Here is a 22,274-nt window from a genome sequence, read left to right as displayed (position 1 = left end):
CTAGACTTCAGCAGTATTCTGTATAGCATTTGATTCTAGGCTTGTTCTTGATTCAGATTTGGATTCTTGGTCTAGGGTATATCTTGGATTTCTGTTCAGATTTTTGATTCGGTTTTTGAGGATGATTTTGGCTTTGGATATTGATATGGCTTTCTTGATTGAGCCTTATTCTTTTGACTCTTTTGTGTTGGGTTATGGGCATAATTGTGGCCTTGGATATTAACCTTAGTTTCTCTTGATTGAGCCTTTTGTCTTTGATCATGGCTCGTATCATCTTGGATGGACTTGGGTCAGACTAGCACCTTTTGATGTGAAACGGGTTGGTCTTTTAGTAACACGGGTTATTTATTGTGGGGAATGGGCTTGCCTTCCGTCATGGATTGTTAACAAGGGAGACGGTTTGGATTCGTCCTAGAATCTCTTGAGATAGGCTCGTCCTAAACTGAGGTTATAACAAGGTTTCTATTGCCAGACATGGAATAGGTAAAGAAAAATGAACACGGAGTTTCGGGTCCTCTACAACATAGAACGGAACATCATCTAAGTGTACCCACATCGACTGTCGTGTGTTGTTGTTGTTTGTTTTTAAAATGTCTCAAATCAATTCTTGTTGTCACAGGAAATGATAAAGGAAGAGATAGGATAGAATACGTGGGGTGTAAATTGTATTTTTATTGAAATGGATAATGAATGTATTTAACATAGACTTGAGAAGACGCGTGACTCGTGGGACAGCCCCCAGATTGTCACTAGAAATGGAAATGGACACAAAGAAAGACACTATGAAAATATTATGGGATAGAAAGCCTAAGACTCGGACTCGGACCCGGACTTTGACTCGATCTTAGATCTAAACTCGTAATCATCGGCCCATGCTTGAACATTTTCTCTTCCAGCGACCGGCTTCGACATCCGACTTTGAGCATTCACCCATTTGAGCACCTCATCCTCATCATTGGGAACATTGGAAGGATAACAGTCAAGAAGAGTTTCTTGATAAGTGGTATATCCATGAGGATTGCCTAAGCTACCTTGTGGGTTGAAAGTTGAGAGGGAAAACTTCCCGCTTTCGATCATATCTTGAATGACGTTTTTTAACTTGTACCATTTTTCTGTATCATGCCCTTTGCCTCTATGGTATTTGCAGTAGGCATTCTCATCCCAGAATTTGGATTTCTTCTCTGGATTAGGCGTAGGACCTATAGGCTTCAACATTCGTTGTTCCATGAGTCTCTGAAGGGCATCGGTGTATGTAATACCAATGTTGGTAAATTTCCTAGGATGTGTACCCTTATTTTCGGAAGCCTTTGTAAATGACCCTGAAGGCTCCATGAGGTTGCCTTTGTTGATTTTGATTCTTGGATGAGAAGAACTAGGAATATATTGTCCATTTGTTGCTTTCTCCTTAAGACTGTCAAGTTGAGGGTTTGTCTGGACACTTTTCATCTTGAGAGGTTGGGCATCAAGCTTCTTACTCATTTCAGCAAACTTGTAATACCCCGTATTTTTTATATAATAAATTAAATGGATATTAGTATATATTAATTATTATACAATTTATATTACTAATTATGTCGGGTTAAATGTTAGTCGATAATTAATTTAAGGTATCGTGAGTTAATTGTGACGGGTTTATATGGAAGTCGAAATGTGAGCTGAACCATTGAGCTGGCCCATTAACTGTTCAGCCCATTTAACCCTAAGCCCATTTAAACCCTCACCCTAACCCTAACCCTAAACCTAACCCTAATAGTACCTCAACCCGCCTCCCTCCTCTCAGATTCCCTCAACCCGCCTCCCTCACTTCACCAGATCCAATCTCCACCTTCACGCATAGAGAGAGAGAGAGTGAGCTTGGTTAATGTCAGTGCTGCAAGGAAGAGCTAGGGGCGGTTGTCAAGGTTCATAGGCGGCCGTGGTGGCTGTTGTGGTGGCGGAAAGGTAAGCGTTTAAACCTCCCTCCTCTGTTTTCGAATTGATGTCGGGTTTTGTGGGTGGTTGCGTGTCTGTCGGGGGCTTTGTTAGTGGTTGTTGTCAGATTATATGAGTGGAGTGGTAAGTGACGAGTGTTGTGGTGGTGGTTATGGTGGTTTTGGGTGGTGGAAATGGCGGCAGGAGGGGTTATCGACAGGGGTAGACACAGGGGGTTTGGTTACGGTTTTCAGGCGAGTTTTATGGTTGGGATTTGGGGTGGCGCCACCGTGGACTCGGGGGAGGTCGAAACGGCGGCGTCACTGTGTCTGGGTTCGTGGGTTGACGGCGAGTGGGGCTGTGGTGGTTTGACAGGGCTATGGTAATGGGTGCGGTGGTAGTGCGTCGTGAAAAAGGGGTGTTTGGTGAGGCTCGGTGTTGAACCAGGCCAGTTGACGGCCGTGGTTCACCTCGCCGGCGAGGGTCGACCCCAGTGGGGGTGGTTGCTGGTGGTTGGGTCAGAGTGGGTGTTGGGGCTGGTGGTTGACACGGCCTCACGGTGGCCTGTGGTGGTGCGTGAGTGAGTGTGAAGGGACGGTGGTCGATGTCGAGTTGTTTTTAGTTTTGAAACGGGTTTTTCATAGTTTAATCGATGTAATTGTTAATTGGTCATATTCTAAATTAATTAATTAATCCCCGAGTGCATTAAAATAGTTAAAGACGGGTTTTGAGTCGGGTTTATTAAAAGAGAAAAGTTACTATTTCGGGAAAGTTTCTATTTTGGGAATTCTATATTTAGTAGTTAGTAATAATAAATATTATAATTGTTCTAGGTGACGGATTCGTGAAGGATCGATAATCAAATTCATTGCTTTACTTTCTGGACTGCTTAACTGCTTAATTGGAATTGCTGGCACTTTGAGGTAGGGAAATACACTTGTCCTTATCGTTGTTGTTGAAACGTGTTGACTTGATTCTTGATTGCTGATTTACGTTATGATTCATATACGGAAAGGTGATTGACTGAATTGATCATATTGAGTATGATATCACAACATCGGGTAACTGGCATGATTTTATGATTTATCAGTTCAATGATTTACATATTGCATTGCATTAATTTCTTTTGAGCATTCATATGCATTGGAGTTGGAGGATGGTGTGGTGGTGATGAGATCGTGATACGATGTGATGTCGTGATAAGGCCCAGGCGGGTTTGCAGGACACGCCTGGATAACCTCATTGTTGGTGGTATATCGACGACGGTCGATTGATAGTCCGGGGGGATCGGTATGGTGGGCGTTCGGGATGTGTGTGATGAGTTGAGATGGAGATGGAGGTGACGGAGGAGCATGCATATCATATTTTATTGTTTCATTGTTTTCCCTACTCGGCTTGGTGACCACGTGTATTCGTGTACGCCTGTGATGATCCAATTATTGGGGAGCGATTTGACAGTATTTCGTAGACCGATGGGAGCTGGCGGGAAGAGAGCTTGGATGACCGACTTAGTGCCTAGCCCACCCTAGTCTTATTAGTAGTTTTATCAGACTTTATCTTTTGGTCATATTTTTGGAGGCCTTGTTTTAATTCCAGTTGTAATCTCAGTATAAACGTTTTAATAAAGTACTGTGTTTCTTTCCTTTGTTATCTACTGCCTCGGGTTTCCGAGATGGTAACACCGTCATTTATCTGAGGAGTCCTAGTTCAGGCCCTTAAATAAATGGGGTGGTTACAAAGTGGTATCAGAGCGAACGATCCTCAGGCCTAAACCAATGAGCCCAATGAACATAGGATGTGTCTAATTAAAATGAACCCCGGGATAGAACTGTTTGGAGCACACTAAGGTAAGGTATGAGTTAGGGGCCCCCTCACACCGAACCAGCGGCCCTCTCAATTTGACCCGGAAACCCTGAGTGTACATGAGAGAAAGGGTAGAAAAGTTGCTTGAGGTTGAACATGAAATTCAAATATCGTTGCCTAAGTATTAACTGATTGATACATTGATTATTGCATAATCGAGTTGATGAATACCTTGAGACCCATATATTTTAACCATTCTGCAGGACCACGCTACGGTAAGAATTTTGTATGAATGATGACGTGATCATATGATGTTGTGGTGATGAGAAATACATTTTCGAGTTCGGGTTAATAATCAATGAAGTGTTGTGCTAGTCGTGAGCATGAAAATAATTGCGAGTCGATGATAGTTACCTGGTTGGATGTTGAATGATGTGTTGATAGTACTATTATGTCTAGTAATATGCGGTTATGTGATCCCAAAGCCATGCTAGTATAGTTTTGTGATAGTAATTAGAAACACTGTTGAATTGCATGTTTTAGTCATAGCAATCGTGATTTAGATGTACGGAGTAGATCGAGATGCGAAGGGATTCTACGGGGTAGATATTTCGATATACACAGTGTAAGATTTAAGTTAGGATGAGTTAGTATCGATAATATGGTTGTAAGAGTTTAGGACATAGAAAATGAACGACTTAGTGCTGAAACGCGTTTTGTTTGATTTTACTCTTTAATTGACCTTACTGCCACCTCTTTTCTGTTTATTGCCTATGGATGGAAATTTTATGAGAAATAGCCTTGGGAGTTAGTGTTCATTTGGCGTTGGTTTCATGCTTATATGATATACGGATTAAGAGCAATAAATATTTTAGTGAGCTGTGGTTAGGAAGTTCCTGTGCGGTGATGTTTTGACCAACAATTTTGTAAAAATCCTCGTTTAAATTATACTAATAATCTTTGCATAATTCCAACTCCATCGACCCGAATATTCGCATGTGTTTTCAAATTAATAAGCCACGAAAATTCTTGATGTCTCTATATTAAACGGTAGGTTTTGCAAACTGACCCAAGTTTTCGACCAACTGCTGTCACATGTTTGTTTGGACCAACTGAGTTGTAAAATTCTTTAAAAATGAAATTTTTGTGCTTTGGACCTAATTTTTTTTCCCCTGTGTTTTTAACTCTCCGTGTTTTATAAAAATAATACGAATCAAGTTTTAATCGAACGGTTATTTATTCGTGAATTTTGGAGGTTACAACGTGAATCGAAACATTTAAAATGTGCGTTCTATGTTGAATTTTCATACGATTGTTTGGTTAATTCATGAGTTTTAGTAATGTGATCTTATAACGTTTTATATGATGATAGTAGCACGCATGTTCAGTAATTATGTATCTTAACAGGTGATAAAATTTAAGTCTAGTTGATAACATTGTTGGCATGATAGTATGAGTGAAATTGAATATCTTAAATTGATTTCTAATCAAGGGTGAAATATTTTATACGAGTCCAGTTGTTGCATATTTTATGTATGTTTGGCATGTTGTAATAACTCTAGTATGTTCATCATATTTGCATGGTGGTCGGATATATATAAATATAAAACTATGTTGTCATATCTTGGTAAAAGTTGATGGCGTTAAAAGTTAATTTGATTGTTCTAATATACTCGCATGAATAATTATAGTAATGAGTATGTCTAAATATTCACACATGTAGGATGCATCTAAGTTCTAATGTCTTTCATATGAGTTGTGTGCCAATAGTTATATCTATTACCTTCGCCACATTAAATTATTTCACGTGGACCTAAAACTATAACATGATAATAAACAATGTTGTTATTCCTTATTGAATATGTTCGTTATTATATTGTCATAAAATGCTAAAGTGATTCTTGCAATTGGATGGGTGTGATATGAAGGGAACTGTGTGATATAACATGACAATTGGCATATCTATATTCTCGAGTCGTTACTATCAATTATATTATAATAAAGATTGTTATGATAACTATGTTGACAATTGTAATAGGATAACCCTTTGATGATTCACATGATATGCCTTGGTTTAAATGATAGTCGTTATAGTTACGTTTAATTAAGCCTACGAGTTGCCTAATTATTCAAACCGTACAATTCAGAGAAGTTGTTCAAGTTGCTAACCTTTTTCATAGCTAGTGTTCTACAAAGTATATGATGGCAAATGTATATGTTTAAACTATTTATACAATATCTCTTGTTTTGCTGAGAATAAGTATACTAAGTCGCTAGACACAATTGACAGATATGATTGCTGAAATGTGAAACATATGTGGGATATGAAAGTGATGTTGTTGTTGTCATAGATCATATGTAGTTACTTTTACTAGGGAACATGTTTTCAGAATTGATATCGTGCAAACAATTTTTATAATTTAAAATACGAATTATGAGTATGTTGTTGATTGCTTAAATTCATCGACCTAATTCGTGACCTAAACCAGTGAGTGAGTAAATGGTTGTATGGACATGTCAATAAGATCCTGTCATTGTGATAGATAGTAGTGGTAGATCTATTTCTGTGATATGTTTACAATTGTGAGAAGTCCTTAAATTGTTTTGTTGATTTTGCTCTCGCTTGTTCATAGTCTATAATTGATCATCAAAATTTGTTTAGTTGTGAAACCGTGTAAACCATGATTCCTTTCTTGTTGTTCTTTTAGTTTGATGTTGTGTTTTAAGTTACGCATGAGCTAGTAATAAATGTTGATTGTCTTTGGTAAGGATTAGTTAACTTGAGCGTGAGTTGTGAATCTTTTATCCTCTTTCAGTTATTAGCAGTAGTTTGAGAACCTTGTTATAATAATGAAGGTTACGAGGACGTAACCATGTTTCTAGTTGGGTAGGATTGTAAAATCTTGATGCTTAATTTGCACTTGTTCGTAGGTTATAGTTGACCAAGTTGATGTTTAGTTGTGGGGTACCTATACAAATGAGTTCTATATGAGTTGTTCCTACTTCTGTTAGTTGGGTGATGTGTAAAAGGAAAGTGTGATTAAACTACTGGTATTGAGTTATGAGTTGTGGGGCCTTTGTGCCGAGTTACGTTTGCGGTCCAGTGCGACCATGGTAATCGAGTTAATTGAGTTTGAGATCGGAATTTAGATGGAAGATGACGGTGTTCTCAGGTGATTATTTAGTTGTTAAACATTTGTGTTCTCAGGTAGTTGTTAGTTATAGTTAGTTGGCTAAGTAATGATGAGTTAAACTTCGGGACGAAGTTTATTTTTAGGAGGGCAGAATGTAACATTCCGTGTCTGTCATGTTTAATTGATGTGTCAAGTGTGTGTTAACCGTGTTACAAATGCGTGACGTCCGCTAGTACAATATGCAATACCCTTCTGAGGTTTGGATACGGGAGCGAACTTCGGGACGAAGTTCATTTTAAGGGGGGAAGACTGTAATACCCCGTATTTTTTATATAATAAATTAAATGGATATTAGTATATATTAATTATTATACAATTTATATTACTAATTATGTCGGGTTAAATGTTAGTCGATAATTAATTTAAGCTATCGTGAGTTAATTGTGACGGGTTTATATGGAAGTCGAAATGTGAGCTGAACCATTGAGCTGGCCCATTAACTGTTCAGCCCATTTAACCCTAAGCCCATTTAAACCCTCACCCTAACCCTAACCCTAAACCTAACCCTAATAGTACCTCAACCCGCCTCCCTCCTCTCAGATTCCCTCAACCCGCCTCCCTCACTTCACCAGATCCAATCTCCACCTTCACGCATAGAGAGAGAGAGAGAGTGAGCTTGGTTAATGTCAGTGCTGCAAGGAAGAGCTAGGGGCGGTTGTCAAGGTTCATAGGCGGCCGTGGTGGCTGTTGTGGTGGCGGAAAGGTAAGCGTTTAAACCTCCCTCCTCTGTTTTCGAATTGATGTCGGGTTTTGTGGGTGGTTGCGTGTCTGTCGGGGGCTTTGTTAGTGGTTGTTGTCAGATTATATGAGTGGAGTGGTAAGTGACGAGTGTTGTGGTGGTGGTTATGGTGGTTTTGGGTGGTGGAAATGGCGGCAGGAGGGGTTATCGACAGGGGTAGACACAGGGGGTTTGGTTACGGTTTTCAGGCGAGTTTTATGGTTGGGATTTGGGGTGGCGCCACCGTGGACTCGGGGGAGGTCGAAACGGCGGCGTCACTGTGTCTGGGTTCGTGGGTTGACGGCGAGTGGGGCTGTGGTGGTTTGACAGGGCTATGGTAATGGGTGCGGTGGTAGTGCGTCGTGAAAAAGGGGTGTTTGGTGAGGCTCGGTGTTGAACCGAGGCGGTTGATGGCCGTGGTTCCCTCGGCGAGGGTCGACCCAGTGGGGGTGGTTCTGGTGGTTGGGTCGAGTGGGTGTTGGGGTGGTGGTTGACACGGCCTCACGGTGGCTTTGTGGTGGTGCGTGAGTGAGTGTGAAGGGACGGTGGTCGATGTCGAGTTGTTTTTAGTTTTGAAACGGGTTTTTCATAGTTTAATCGATGTAATTGTTAATTGGTCATATTCTAAATTAATTAATTAATCCCCGAGTGCATTAAAATAGTTAAAGACGGCTTTTGAGTCGGGTTTATTAAAAGAGAAAAGTTACTATTTCGGGAAAGTTTCTATTTTGGGAATTCTATATTTAGTAGTTAGTAATAATAAATATTATAATTGTTCTAGGTGACGGATTCGTGAAGGATCGATAATCAAATTCATTGCTTTACTTTCTGGACTGCTTAACTGCTTAATTGGAATTGCTGGCACTTTGAGGTAGGGAAATACACTTGTCCTTATCGTTGTTGTTGAAACGTGTTGACTTGATTCTTGATTGCTGATTTACGTTATGATTCATATACGGAAAGGTGATTGACTGAATTGATCATATTGAGTATGATATCACAACATCGGGTAACTGGCATGATTTTATGATTTATCAGTTCAATGATTTACATATTGCATTGCATTAATTACTGTTGAGCATTTCATATGCATTGGAGTTGGAGGATGGTGTGGTGGTGATGAGATCGTGATACGATGTGATGTCGTGATAAGGCCCAGGCGGGTTCTGCAGGACCTGCCCTTGATAACCTCAGTTGTTGAGCTGGTATATCGACGACGGTCGATTGATAGTCTGCCGGGGATCGGTATGGCTGGGCGTTCCGGGGATGTGTGTGATGAGTTGAGATGGAGATGGAGGTGACGGAGGAGCATGCATATCATATTTTATTGTTTCATTGTTTTCCCTACTCAGCTTCGCGGCTGACCCTGTGTATTCGTGTACGCCTGTGATGATCCAATTATTGGGGAGCAGATTGTGGGTATTTCGTAGACCGATGGGAGCTGGCCGGGAAGAGAGCTTGGATGACTGACTTAGTGCCTAGCCCACCCTAGTCTTATTAGTAGTTTTATCAGACTTTATCTTTTGGTCATATTTTTGGAGGCCTTGTTTTAATTCCAGTTGTAATCTCAGTATAAACGTTTTAATAAAGTACTGTGTTTCTTTCCTTTGTTATCTACTGCCTCGGGTTTCCGAGATGGTAACACCGTCATTTATCTGAGGAGTCCTAGTTCAGGCCCTTAAATAAATGGGGGTGTTACAAAACTGTTTCTCCATGTTGGAAAGTCGGAAGTTTAGATTATCAATGGCTCCTTCTATTTTGGAGAATTTATTGTTGAAGGTAATGGAAAGCATGAGCATTCCATTTTGGATATCTTCATCTTCGAGGACATTGATTTCTTTATCATCATGATGATTGAGGAGATCAGAACAATCTAGAGATGGTTCTTCATCATGCTTAATGATATTAGACCTAAGAGGGTCGATTTTCTTGGATTTTCCGACAGAAGGTGGCTTAGGAAGCTTGCCCACTTCGATCATATCTTGGATGGTGTGTTTCATGAGAAAACACTCTTCAATATCATGGCCTCTACCTTGGTGATATAAGCAGTATTTGTTGCCCTTCCAGAGGTTCACCTGTTTCTCTAAAGGTGGATCCGGAGTCGGTCCTATTGGATGTAGCTTGCCTTGGGCAGAGAGTCTCTTCAAAGCATCGGCATAAGACATGCCTAAATCGGTAAGCACCCTTTGATGCCTCCCAGGTTTCCTTTCAGCTGTTTTCGGCTTTTTAGGACGATGGTTATTGCAAGAGGTAAGCTTTGGATGACCTAGACTAGAGGTTTCCCTAGGTGGTGTGTTCTTTTCCACCATTCCATTTTCAAGGGTGAGGACACGAATGCTCAAATTTTCCACTGTAGCTTGAACTCCTAGGACCATGTCATAAACATCTTGAAGAGACACGGTGATTGTGTCTTGAACTCCCTCGTGACCTTGCTGACTGACGGAACTTGCCGGATTCCTACTCGACAGAAATGACGCGCATTACAACTCGACTCGACATGAGATCACGCATACTAAGGCAACAAACAAAGGAAGGGACAAGATGACAAATCTAGACTTGACTTGTGAATTCGTGAAATGTCGTGAGCGACTTCTCGTGTTTGAATTCACGGTGCTTGACTATAATTTTAGACTCGAGTGTTAACTTTGACGGAGTGAACCTCATATGATTGACTTTGTTGACGGAATTGATGACACGTGTTGATTCTAGTTTGTGTGTTTAAGACATACTTGAGGTTCGGGTATGTGTCCTAAACGTGTACTAGGAGAATTCGAGAAACGGACATGGGAATGACTCGATGTGTTAGCCTCGAGTGTGTGAGACTAGGTGTGGAAATGTTTAGCTCCTAATTGAGTTGGGGTAGGGAGTCCAAAATGACGGCGTGATGCCTTAGGACTTGAGTTGAATTTTGAAAAGACCCAAAATGTAAAGGAAGACGGGTTTATAACTCGACAGAGTTTTGACTAGGACATAGTCGGTTTGAACTTTGACTCTAACTTAGCCCAATTGAATTTATATATTTACATTTACATGTTGGAAAATATTTTGGTTTTTTTTGTTTTTTTAAAAAACGTTTTTTTTTTTTGATTTTTTTTTTGGTTTTTTTTTGGGCTTTTTTTTTTTTTACACGGGTTTTGAAATGGGTTTGAGGCCCGAAGTTTGACTTGACATTTGGACAGAGTTTCGGCTTTGTTTTGCCTTTTCTCGAAAATATTTACGTTTTAAAAAAAATTCGTCATGGTTTTGTTTAGAAAGTGGCGATCACATATGGTACAAACATTATACAAGCATTATAACGGGATGCTGAGTGCATTTAGAAGGGTTTTGGTTTAAAGGGTGGGTTGCCATACCGAACCATCAAACCCGAGGTCTGTGGAGAGGCTCGTACCAAACAAGAGTAAGGCCGATTCCTAGTCCATTTCCTCAAGTAGTGAAAGTCCTTGATACAAACAGGAGTAAGCATCATGGTATGGTTGACGTCAATCGCTATCCATCCTTAGGCCAAAATAAGAATTGGGACCGTTTACACGGGACGATTGGTCGAATGGGTTGGGTTGGGCCTAGGAAGGCCGAATGAAACGGTCTAGGAAGACCGAGTTATGAAAACCGACAATTGTCTTGTACAAACTATTCCCTAACCTTGTTGAAGTTTCACCCTTGGCTACACGTAAGTGTATTATCCCCAGCGGAGTCGCCAAACTGTGGACACGGGGCCACGGGGGCGCTTGGGAAACAAGCGTTTGCATTTGTGGAGTCGCCACCAATTTATTGTGGAAAATTGGAAACCGTTCGAATACTTCGCGTCATGTCAAGACACAAAGTAGTGACATAAACACCAAGAACTCGTTACCCTTAGCATTCTATGTCTAGAATGACTCTCGTGGATGCCAATGAACACGGATGTTCACAGAGATCTGGAGTAAGGGGTGAGGGTACGTATTAGGAAGCTCTTTTGATCGAACACCTAATCCCGCCGGCCTCGATAGCGGCCTCTACTAATGATTAGGAAAAATCGTATATACTTGATATATCGTCGATTATATGCATGCAATGCTACATCCAAGTTTTAATCCTAGCATGTGAGATTAGCTAAGTCGGTGAAACAAGTAATTTAACAAACAATTGGGTCAAAGTTGGGATTAAGGTTCAATTACATGTGGAAACCTACAAATGATACAAAATACGATGAAAAAATACAATAAAGGGTATAATAATTACATCGGATTTAGCGATTTATGTCGAAAATACTCCTAAAACGGATAATTTGAGAAAAAGAATAAAAGAATGAATCAACGAACAAATCAGTGGGCGATAATACGGATAATAGTTAATTATACGTAAACTAATTAAACTAGGTCAAGGCAGAATCGGAAGTTCAGAGACAGAAATCAACCTGGAACAGGCGCAGCAGAGACTGCGCCCTTTGGAAGAGGCGCAGCAGTTGTTGCGTCTGTTCCAAGGGTGAGTTCTGGCTGTGAAGCCGGAACTGCAAATCGTTAATATTAATTGGTGATTTTAAAGATTGATTATGATATATACTCGAATGAAAGTGATTAGTATATGATTAATGGTCATAAAAGCAACAAAACAGGGATGAGACGAAATTAAGACGGATTAGTTACATGAATGAACGATTGATTAATGACATGGCTGAATAAAAGTAGGTTAAACATGACAAATTAATGATGAATTAATGATGAACATGACGATAAACAGATGAAAATATATCAAAGATCGAATTCCAGAAACTCAATATGAATGAATCGAATTTCTACAACCCGAATTGATTTAATGACGAAAACCCGCAAATATGAATTACTTGGGATTTCGGTCGGAATTAACGATGAATTATACGTATTAATGATGATAAATAATATACATGTGGAATAATTATGCTATTATGTCAAAGTATTAACGAGAAACAAACGAAACAAATAAAAAGACGAACGAATTACAGAGGACGAAGGAAGAAAAAAGGAAGCAGAAGCTGCGGCGGCCCTCACGAAGAGCGCGCAAAGAGTATGCGCTCCTTCGAAGAGGCGCAGCAGTTGCTGCGTCCTTTCTCGACGGTTTGTCTTCTGGAAATCCGTAAAAAGAGGTTTTAAAGCACGGTTTTAGAAATCGGTTTTAAGAGGTGTTTTCGACATGAACCTAACATTAATGATTACAAAAAGTAAATAATAATAATAAAAGAGAGATTTACAACCTCAGACTTACATGTTTGACGAAACGAGAGGAACTAAGTTATCGATTAGTGATGCTCGACTCGAAGGTAGACGAAAGTGCCCTCGTAAGAGGAAAACGATGAAGTTAATTAAGTTGATTGATGTGGAGTTGGTCAAATTGGTCGGTCATGCAAACGAGGCTGGTACTTAGAAGGATCCGAGCTTACGTGGTCGAATGTTCAAGCACGTAGATGCCAAAAAGTAAGAACAAAGGTCTAGAATGCAAAGGGAGAAGAGAAGGGCGGACACTCGCGTGAGAAATATGTGAGACCGATGGTCTCTATTTATACTAATCACACGGAGGGAATTAGGAAAGGAGAGAATGATCCGGAAATAACCGACTTAGGTTAAACGCGGAAACTTGGACAAAAAGAGAACCTTGATGAAAAGGCGCAGCAGATGCTGCGTCCCTTGGAAGAGGCGCAGCACTTGCTGCGTCCTTTCCTCAGCGAGTTCCTCCTGCGCAAGAAAGCGCGTTTGACAGCCTGTTGTATTTTAGGCATAACTTTCTCTACAAGACTCGGAATAAGCTGATTTCGGTGGCGTTGGAAAGCTAAAAGAAAGATCTAGAACTTTCTGTGAAATAGGCCTGACCCAAAAAGTCGTTATGGCCTCGTAAAACGGGCCTAAAGGTCGGGTTATCATTTTAACTAAATGAAATGCACATTTTGTAATGTAAACTTTTAGTTTAGCCTAATGAAGTGACATGAGACTCAAAATGAGATATAATCTCAACATTTTATGACATCCTAACCTTAGGTATACAAGCACATTGCTTTGACTCGGGATTTGACGGTTTTAGGAAATGAAGACGGTTTTCGACCCGGACTCCAAATGTACTCTAATTACTGCCAAAACGACCGTATCGGCGCGTAGATGACAATTAATAGATAGACATAAAATGTTTGAGCGATCACTTGACGGTAAACTTACGAACTGTCACAAATCGTTCAGCGTACCAAACATGCGGCCAAATCATCACCGGGTGGTTTGCGGGAGGTGCAGAAATGAGGTGTCTACAAGAGGATGAGGGTTTTGGGTAGTGTTTGTATTTTGAAGTAATGAGAATGAATGGGAGAGGAGGGTTTAAAAAGACCCGTTAGTTTTGAATTTGTAGAGGGAGACGAGCGAACCAGGTGTCGGGACGCTCAGATTCTTCAGAAAATGGGTTCAGAAAAAGACACCACAGGACGAGCGGACTGCAGGAAAGACGAGCGGATTCCTTGAGCTGAGATGAGCGTCTTTTGCTTAGGCCGCTCGGATTCCTTTCTAAGGAAAAATCCCAGAATTTGGCATCTAAAAGACGAGCGTCTTTCTTGATGGACGACCGTCCAGACTGAGACGAGCGTCTTTCTGGCTGGGACGCTCGGATTAACAGTCAGACCCAAATTTTAATTTCTGCAGCTTCACCAGACGAGTGTCTAATGGCTTGGACGCTCGGGTTTCTTCAGGACGAGCGGATTATCCCTCAGGCCGCTCGGATTCTTCCTTGACCACACAGATTCAGGTCCATTCGTGGGTGCTTCGTAACCCGTGTCATTTCATTCTTCAATTCTAGTGTTCTTCATTTTAGGGGCACTACAAAGGCGTGAATAGCGTAGGAAATTGCTATCCCCACACTAAGTCAAAGCACTACACATCAATAAATTCATAAGTCCCTCCCTCACTTCTCTCAAAATGATGAATATCTTGATCAAGGCACAAAAATGTAAATCCAAAAATGACAAAAATGCAATAGAATAATTGAAATGCAAGTTAGGGAGTTAGAATATTTACAAATGGTGGTTTAGGGAGGACTCCACCAAACTCTCATCCAATGGGAGATGTCAAGGGGGCATGTTCAAGGTGTTGTTGATGTTACTGAACACCTTGAAGAAGTAGTCGAAAGCTTGCTCATTATCATGATAAAGATCCTCAATAGATCTTTGCACTTTTTGTTCTCCATGATGGCCTTGGGTCATAGCATTACCAATATAGGGATTGAATATCCCTTCAAACTCATCATCCCAAAGACCGCATACTTCGTCTACTTGCTCACTAAAAAAAGTCTTGAGTTGATAAAAACAACTCTCCTTCTTTCTTGTCTTGGCCAATGAGGCCTTCTTCTTCACTTGTCATGGGTGAGCTTTTCAAGCTCTCATTGTTGCAATTTCCTTGCTCTTTTGATGGGGCATCATCCACTTTCTTTCTCCATTGAAATTCTAACTTCTTCCTATCATCTTTCCGGCTATAGTGATAAACCATAAAACATGGCTCATGTAATCGGGGAGCTCTCATGGTCTTGTCAAGATTAAAAGTAATGGTTTTATCTCCCACTTCAAGGGTGAGCTCTCCATGCTTCACATCGATCACCGCTCCCGCGGCGTGCAAGAAAGGTCTTCCTAAGATAATAGGAATGTTGGAGTCTTCTTCCATGTCAACAATAACGAAATCCACCGGGATGAAGAATTTTCCAATTCTCACGGGAACATCTTCCCATACCCCTAAAGGTGTCTTTATCGATCTATCCGCCATTTGAAGAGTGATGTTGGTGCGTTTGAGTTCTCCCATTCCTAGCCTCTTGCTAACCGAATATGGCATGACACTAACACTTGCCCCAAGGTCAAATAAAGCTTTGTTGATTGTAGTGTCACCAATAGTGCATGGAATGGAGAAGCTTCCCGGATCCTTGAGGTTTGGAGGTGAACTCCCTTGAAGGATGGCACTACTCACCTTAGTGAAGGCAATAGACTTAAGCTTTCGGATTGATTTCTTCTTTGTAAGGATGTCCTTCATGTACTTTGCATAGGCCGGAACGTGATTAATCAATTCTGTGAAAGGAATCGAGACTTTTAAATTCTTCACAATTTCCATGAATTTTCCAAGTTGGTCATCAAACTTAGGCTTATCTTGACGACTTGGGAATGGAAGTCTAATCACAATGGGCTCCTTCTATTTGGCCTTTTCTTCATTCTTCTTTGAAACTTCTTGATTGGTGGGTTCTTCTTCCCTAGATTTTTGCACAACTCTTTCCTTGTCACTAGCCTCCACAACTTGCTTCTTTGGCCCTTCATATATTGTACCACTCCTCAAGTGGATGGCACTAACCGATTCATGTCTTGGGGGATTACTTTGAGGTGGTAATTGCCCCTTTTGTCTTTGAGAGCTTGAAGATGCTAGTTGGGTCTTTTGAGTTTCCAACATTTTTGTGTGGGCTAGGATGTTGTTGATGGTGATGTCTTTTGCTTGGCTATCTTTTTGCATTTGAGTGAAAAATTCTTGTTGATACTTTTGCACTTGGAGGACCGCTTTTTGAACATCAAAACCTTGGTCATTTTGTTAATTGTATGGAGTTTGATTTTGGTAACCTTGGTTTTGGTTGTAAAAGGGTCTTTGATTTTGGTTTCTCATTGGAGGTGGGGTGTATGTTGGTTGAGGGTTTTCAACATTTTGGCTTTTGTATGAGAGATTTGGATGGAATTTGGTGTTTTCAGTGTAATAGTTGGAATAAGGGGTACCACTTTTGTATGCTTGAAAAGCATTCACTTGCTCACTTGTTCCCCTACATTCACTTTGGTCATGTCCCAAAGTTGCACAATTCTTACATATTCCATTTGGAATCGATGAAGATGCTTCCATGGCATTAACATATTGCTTTGGTAATTTCGAGGCTTCTTCAAGCTTAGCCATAGCCTTTTCAAACTTCAAGTTGATGGTATCAATATGAGCACTAAGTTGAGCTCCCAATTGAGTAATAGAGTCCACTTCATGCTTTCCTCCTCTAGTAGCCTTGCGAGGTCGACTATATTGTGAATTATGGACCGCCATTTCCTCAATCTTGTTCCAAGTTTGATTATCGTCAACTTCGGTGAACATACCATTTGATCCCATGTTGAGAATGTTTCGGGAGTCTTTATAAAGACCATTCCAAAATTGTTGTACCAAGAACCACTCACGAAGTCCATGATGAGGATATGAGCGACAAATTCCTTTGAATCGCTCCCAAGCTTCATACAAAGACTCTTCTTCCCTTTGCATAAAACCCGTGATTTGGGCTCTTAGCATGTTAGTCTTTTCCGCAGGGTAGAACTTTTTGTAGAAAGCTGGAGCCAACTTCTTCCAGGAGTCAATTCCAAGAGTAGCCTTATCAAGGCTCTTTAACCATTGTTTCGCGGTACCAATTAGAGAAAAAGGAAATAAGACCCATCGAATTTGGACTTGTGTCACTCCGGTTTGTGAAATCGCATCACAATAGTCACAAAAAGTCTCCATGTGAGAATGAGGGTCTTCACTAGGCATCCCCCCAAATTGGCTTCTTTCGACTAATTGGATAAATGCGGATTTTGCAATAAAATTTCCGGTTAAGTGTTGTGGTGTGGGAGTACCATTGGGTAGGTTATCCTCGGTTGGTACGGAATGTGATGAAAACTTAGGCATTGTGGGTTGATTTTGTGTTGGGTTCTCCTCACCTTCTCTTGCAAAAGGGTTGATGAACTCAAGAGTATTTGAATGAATATCTACAACCTTACCAATACCTCTCAAAGTGTTTCTAGCAAGTCTTCTATTGGTTGTCAAAGTCCTTTCAATTTCGTGATCAATGGGTAACAAGTTACCTTGTGATCTTCTAGACATGCAAAATATCAAACAACTCGAAAACAATTAGAACAAACCTTGAGGAGTTTTACTTCCCCAAGGCAAACAAAGACACAACTAATAACAATAAAATCAAATCAAATCAAGTTAACACCGTCCCCGGCAACGGCGCCATTTTTGTCGGTCGCTTTCTTAGCTTAGATTTCGGTTACTTGTCGTTAGGAGTACCTAGACCAAAACAATATTTATAATCTTCACAAAAAATTCTACTATTAGTAAAGAGGTAAGTAAAGGTCGGATCCCAAGGGACGGGTATTGATGTAGGATTTTCGATTGCAAGTAGTGGTGTCTAAGGGTGTCATAATTTGGGTTGAGATAAGAAGATCACTAAACTAAATAACAATAAAAGTAAACAAGCAAGATGATTAAAAAGAGGTGTAAACGATTGATTAAAAGCACTAGGGTGTCATGGGTTCATAGGGGATTCATGGGATTTGATCATACAAACATGTTTTCAACTAGATGCAAGCAATTATTGTTGTGATGGGATCGAGTTAACGTATATCTTACCATCTCTAGGAAGGTTTGGTTCCCGGAGCCGAATCAATTAGATTGTACAACACCTACAAGTCGACTTAATCCTCCTTATCCAACAATATGCATGGTCTAATGAGACTCGAGTTGGTTTATGTCTTACAAGTCTCATTGAAAAGATAAGTGATGGGTAAAAAATGTAAGGATTCATAGGCTCGCATTTCATCAAACATAACATGTGCAGAAGTTGAAATCACAACAAGCAAGCAAATTAATTATGAAAGCATATTAGATTAAGCATGAATCAATCCCCATGTTGGTTTCCACTAATTCCCCATTAACCCTAGTTAAGGAAACTACTCACTCATTATCAAGTTTAACATGTTAACAAGGTTGTCAATCATATCAACAAAGCAAAACATGATGAATAAGTAAAGATGATTAAAAATAATTAAAAAGGGATTAAGAGAATTATACCTAATGATGATTCCAAAATAATAACCAAAGAATAATAGAAGTACTTGATGAATGATTGGAAGGTTGTCAATCCTCCAAATAAACCTAAATAATCTTCAATTATCCAAAATAAAGGATGAACATTAGAGAAATTAAGGAAATGATATTTGTATTAATACTTGATTAAAAGTTGATTACAAGATTAAAGAGAGATTAGAATAATATAAACTACACTAAATATTGATAAATAGAACATGATAATCTAATTACTACAATGGGGTATTTATAATGGGGATTAGGTGCACAAATTAGGGTTACTAAGGGCTTAAATGACGATTAAGTCCTTCAGAAAAGTTGAGGAAATGCTCCTCTCGAAAAAAGATGCGAGTCTCCTTTTTCTAGTCTTTCGAAAATATGCGCATCCCGAATAGAACAAGAAGAAGTCGGGCTGCACTGGAGAACAATCCGAGCGTCCAAAAGGTCGGGACGTGCGGATTGTGCAGGCGGTGGACGAGCGGCCAGGCAGGTGGGACGCTCGGATTGTTGAGCTCTTGGACGAGCGTCCTAATGCTGGGACGAGCGGATTCTAGTCCAGCGAGCTTTTTTCCTTCTTTCCTTCTTCTAACAATATTCAGGGATCTTGTCGGAGATGTAAGGATCTTCTTCATCATTGCCCATCTACTACATTATTTACAAAGGCCTTCTAGTCTTGTCTTCACTTTGATGCTTGGTCATTAGATTCGATCAATTTAGCTCTATTTTGCCATGAAAATGCAAGTTTTGCACTCATATCCTACCAAGGAAACAAAATCTCAAAGAATATGCAAAACAAAGGACTAAAGATAGTAAATGACCTAAATATGCACTAAAAAGCATAGGAACGAGGCTAATTCGGGGACTAAATATGCTCAAATATTGGTCATATCAATAGAAATTATATATGGAACAATTTCAAATGAGTTACATTCCAGGATCTTGGGATCGTTTCTCCTTCTAATGTTTGTAGCCTGTATGCTCCTTGTCCGACAATTGAGTCAATTAAATAGGGGCCTTCCCATATAGGGGCTAGCTTGTCTGCTGATTTTTCTTTCTTATTTGGAAAAACTTTTCGTAGGACAAGGTCTCCTTTCTTGAAGACTCTAATCCTGACATTTTTATTGTAAGTTCTGGCCACTGCTTTTTGATATGATGCTATCCTGATTTTGGCAGTATCTCATAGTTCTTCTGCCAGGACCAGGTTGTCTTGCATCAGGTTGCTGCTAGCTTCAACATTGTTCAGGCTATATCTTGATGTTGGCACCCGGACTTCTGCAAGGATGACAGCTTCACAACCATACACCAAAGAATAGGGTGTTTGCCCTGTTGATGTCTTTGGAGTTATCATGGATGTCCAAAGTACTAATGGAAGCTATTCATCCCATCTGCCTCGTCTTCTCTTCAGTTTCTTCTTAAAGCAGCTTATGACTACCTTGTTGCTTGATTCAGCCTGGCCATTAGCTTTTGGATATCCAGGAGTGGATGTAACCAGGTTGATGTTCCACTCTTGGCAAAATGCTTTAGTCTTTCTCCCCACAAACTGGGTGCCGTTATCACACACTATCTCTGATGGGACTCCATAGCTGCAAATAATATTTGTCATGATAAAAGATATCACTTCCTTTTTAGTTACTTGTCTGAAAGAATCAGCCTCGATCCATTTGGAGAAGTAGTCAGTCATGGCTAACATGAATACTTTCTGTCCCGGAGCTACATGTAGCTTCCCTACAATATCCATGCCCCACTTCATGAACGGCCATAGTGCAGAGATTGAGTGAAGTAGTTTAGATGGCTGGTGTATTATTGGTGCATGAATTTGACAGGCTTCACATTTTGAACAATATTCCAAGCAATCAGCCCTCAGTGTTGGCCAATAGTAGCCTGTCCTGAGTACTTTACTTCCCAGGCTCTTTCCTCCCTTATGGTTGCCACAATGTCCATCATGTATTTCTTGGAGTACTTGCTTAGCTTCATTAGGCATTAAGCATCTAAAATATGGTCCATCCTGCGATCTCTTAAATAGAGTGTTATTTGTAATAGAATATGTTGAAGCTGTAATTCTAAAAGCCCTTGCTTCATGCCTGCCCTGAGGTAATATTCCTTGGAGGAACCAATCATAATAAGGTTTGGTCCAAGAATTATTATCTTAATTGACAGGGTTGACTTGTTCAGTTTAATAATACATGTCTCTAATAAATGAACAATCGGTATTTTATCAAAAACTGGGGGGGTAAAATTTGAACCTAGGCTGGCCAAAGCATCAGCCTGGGTATTCAGGTCTCTTGATATTTGATCTATGTCAAACAAAGCAAACTTAGCGGTAAGATTTTTTGCATATTCTAAATATGAAATCATTTTTGCATCCTTTGCCGTATAAGTTCCCTTTATTTGATTAGCAATTAAAGTGAATCTGTTTTTACCTTTATGTTTTGAAAACCGAGGTTTAGACATACCTTTAGGCCTGCTAGCAGGGCTTCATATTCTGCTTCATTAATGGTGGCTTTGAACTCACAGCTTACAACCTGAGCTATCATGTCCCCCTGTGGCGATTTTAGCACTATTCCTAACCCTGTCCCCCTAGCATTTGATGCTCCATCTATGAACAAAGTCCATTCTTGGTCTGGGGTTTTATTTTCTAACAGGTTGACTTCTTTTTTCCAGGTCAGATTCTAGGTTAGGGCTGAAATCAACCACGAAGTCTGCTAAGGCCTGTGATTTAATCGTTGTCCTGGGTTCAAAGGTAATATCATATGTACTGAGTTGGACTGACCATTTGGTCATCCTACCCGATAATTCAAGCTTGCGCAGGACAGATTTTATGGGTAAGTTGGTCCTGACAATAATAGGGTGACACTCGAAATAAGGACGCGGCTTAGTACAAATACCTCATTTCAGCATCTAACAGGCTTTTACTTACAAAATAGACAGGATGTTGCTGGTCTTCTTGTTCCTTTAACAGGACTGCACTTACTGTTGTGTCAGTGACAGATAGATATACTGACATGCACTAGTACAAAAATCTTCTATTGCGTCACCACGATTACGTGGTTTCTAACAAAAATGACGCAAAAAGTACTAAATTTTGGCGGGAATGTATTTTCACCCTATAGTAACGCCTAATGTGTCGCTTATTTTAAGGAACTGACGTATATAATGCGTCGGTTATTTAAGAAACCGATGTATTTGATTAAATACATCAGTTATTTTCCTGAACCGACTTATTTGATATTTTGTTTTTGCATCAATTCTACTCAGAACCGACGCAAATGATTCATTAAAAAAAAAACCCAGCAGCTATTCACACAAGATCACTTGCCTATTACGTATATCAAATTAATCATAACCCTTTTAATTCCAAATTACTCCACCGATCACCAAACCATTACTCTTCCTCCACCGATTACCACCACCATCACCACCGTGCTACTGTCATTCCACCACCACCATCACCATCATGTCTTTGCGTTATCGTGTCCCTGATAATCACCAAATAAACCCTAATATTATCTACTATCGTCCTGTCGTCGCTGCTGCTCCTTCCCGTCATCGTTGCTGCTCCTTCCCGTCGTCGCTGCTCCTTCTTCCCGTCATCGTTGCTCCTTTTGTCGTCGCTCAACCCGTCGCCGTCTTTCAACACCAACACCGTGCTGTCCAAAGTATATTTATTTTTGTTAATTTGTTGTATATATTATGGGATTTCAGTGAATAATATACTACGGAGTACATGATATTGAATTCAGTAACACCGAAAAACCAAAACCATGATCTCACTGGATGTTGCTTAAGATGGAATCCCGTAACAAAGTCAAAGGTCAAAGCATAGAG

At 40.1% G+C, this 22,274-nt stretch overlaps 1 non-coding gene across 1 annotated transcript; it reads left to right on the top strand.

Moving 5' to 3' along the window:
- Positions 1-16,788: 16,788 nt before the first annotated feature.
- Positions 16,789-16,895, top strand: LOC141603294 (small nucleolar RNA R71). Its single transcript, XR_012525180.1, has one exon. It is a non-coding gene; the product is annotated as a small nucleolar RNA R71 (small nucleolar RNA).
- Positions 16,896-22,274: the final 5,379 nt, after the last annotated feature.

This window comes from Silene latifolia, chromosome 9, assembly GCF_048544455.1.
Source record: "Silene latifolia isolate original U9 population chromosome 9, ASM4854445v1, whole genome shotgun sequence".
Classification (NCBI taxonomy): domain Eukaryota; kingdom Viridiplantae; phylum Streptophyta; class Magnoliopsida; order Caryophyllales; family Caryophyllaceae; genus Silene; species Silene latifolia.
Note: the sequence above shows the minus strand (reverse complement) of the source record. Positions and strands in the feature narration are given on the sequence as shown.